This window comes from Cololabis saira, unplaced genomic scaffold (genome assembly GCF_033807715.1).
Source record: "Cololabis saira isolate AMF1-May2022 unplaced genomic scaffold, fColSai1.1 scf045, whole genome shotgun sequence".
NCBI lineage: Eukaryota > Metazoa > Chordata > Actinopteri > Beloniformes > Belonidae > Cololabis > Cololabis saira.
This window is the reverse complement of record NW_026906209.1, coordinates 280,001-282,500: the sequence shown is the minus strand read 5'-3', so window position 1 is coordinate 282,500 and position 2,500 is coordinate 280,001.

Here is a 2,500-nt window from a genome sequence, read left to right as displayed (position 1 = left end):
AATTTTCAGATTTCCTTTCTGGATTATTGATCAGCACAGATAAATTCATCATAGTGGGTGATTTTAACATTCATATGGATGTTGAAAGCGATAATCTTAAATTAGCCTTCGATTCTCTTCTAGAATCAATGGGTATCTCACAAAAAGTGGATAAACCGACGCACTGTTTTAATCATACTCTCGATCTCGTTCTCACCTACGGTGTTGAAACTGATGGTCTGTTGGTGTCACCTGTAAACTCCCTTTTATCCGACCATTACTTAATAACGTTTGAATTTAATTTTGTTGATGTTGAAGTGCAAAATAGGAGGTATTATTTTAGCAGATGTTTGTCTGATGAAGTTATTGTTAAATTTAGGGAGGCCATTGCTTATCTTACGACAGTGCGAAATAGTGATGTAGTCGAGGCCAGTGACCTGGGTTCTACCTCTGCAGATGTTGATTTCCTTGCTAGTAACACTGCTGATTTGTTGCATTCAGCTTTAGATGAAGTTGCTCCTTTGAAAAGGAGGGTTTCTAGCCACAGGAGCTTAACTCCCTGGTATAATTCAGATATCCGCATGTTGAAACAAAACGTGCGTAAAATGGAAAGGAAGTGGTACTCTTGTAGGTCTGTAGACTCTTATTGTGAATGGAAAGATATTTTAATAGTATATAAAAAAGCCATTCGCAAAGCCAGAACAGCTTATTATTCAACGTTGATAGAGGATAACAAAAGTAACCCACGTTTTCTGTTCAGCACTGTAGCCAGGCTGACAAAGAGTCACAACTCTGTTGAGCCGTGCATTCCTGCAGCTCTCAGTAGTGAGGACTTTATGGGCTTCTTCAACAGTAAAATCGCGAGAATTAGAGAAGAAATCGGCCAGCCGGTTGTGGGTGTTTCTTCGGCTTTGGCGACTTCCCTGGGCTCTGACTTGTCTCTGGACTGTTTTGGTCCTGTGGACCTCCCTGAGCTGACTTCACTCGTTAGTGGAGCTAAGTCAACCACATGTATGTTAGACCCCATCCCGACTCGTCTATTCAAACATATTTTTTCTCTTATTGGTACGACAATACTGGACCAAATTAACTTATCCCTAAGTTTAGGATATGTACCACAGGTTTTCAAAGTCGCAGTAATTAAACCTTTACTTAAAAAACCTTCTCTTGACCCAGACACCTTAGCTAATTATAGACCAATTTCCAACCTTCCATTTGTGTCTAAAATTCTGGAAAAGGCAGTTTCAAGCCAGTTATGTGACTATTTGTATAGAAATGATCTGTTTGAAGTCTTTCAGTCAGGGTTCAGAATGCATCATAGCACAGAGACAGCACTTGTTCGAGTCACGAATGACCTCCTTATGGCCTCAGATAAGGGATTAGTGTCCATACTGGTTCTACTGGACCTCAGTGCTGCTTTTGACACTATAGATCATGGCATTTTACTGCACAGGTTAGAGCATGTTGTTGGGATTAAAGGGACAGCTCTATGTTGGTTTAAATCATACCTATCTGACAGGTTCCAGTTTGTTCATGTACATGAGGTTTCTTCAGAACAGTCAAGGGTCTGTTATGGTGTTCCGCAGGGTTCAGTGCTAGGGCCAATCTTGTTCAGTTTATACATGCAGCCATTGGGAAGTATAATCCAGAATCACGGCATACACTTTCATTGTTATGCTGATGATACGCAGCTCTATTTGTCTATGAAGCCGGATGAAACAGAACCGTTAGTTAAACTTCAGGCATGTCTTAGGGACATCAAGGACTGGATGTCCAGAAATTTCCTGCTTCTAAATTCAGATAAAACAGAGGTTATCATTCTTGGTCCAGAGCATCTTAGGAAGGGATTAGATGGTGTTGCGATGGCTTCCAGTGCAACTGTGAGAAATCTTGGTGTTATTTTCGATCAGGATTTGTCGTTTAAACCATATGTCAATCAGGTTTGTAAAATAGCCTTTTTCCATCTCCGTAATATTGCAAAGATTAGGAAAATCCTCTCACAGAGTGATGCAGAAAAACTAGTTCATGCGTTTGTATCTTCTAGACTAGATTACTGTAATGTGTTGTTAGCAGGATGTCCCAGTAATTTGCTGAATAGGCTCCAGCTGATCCAAAATGCAGCAGCACGAGTACTGACAGGAATTAGCAGGAGAGACCACGTCTCTCCAGTATTAGCGTCGCTCCATTGGTTACCCGTAAAATTCAGAATCCAATTTAAAATTTTATTACTTGCGTATAAAGCCCAAAACGGCTTAGCTCCGCATTATTTGCAAGACCTGATAGTGCCTTATGTTCCTGTCAGAGCTCTCCGTTCTCAGAGTGCAGGTTTACTTGTAGTTCCTAGAGTATCTAAATGTAGATTTGGAGGGCGGGCGTTCTGCTATCAGGCGCCACTACTATGGAACCAACTTCCAATCTGGGTTAAGGGGGCTGACACCACCTCCACCTTTAAAACTAAACTTAAAACATTTCTGTTTAGTAAAGCCTATAGTTAGTGTTTAGTAAACCTCTAGCTGGTGTT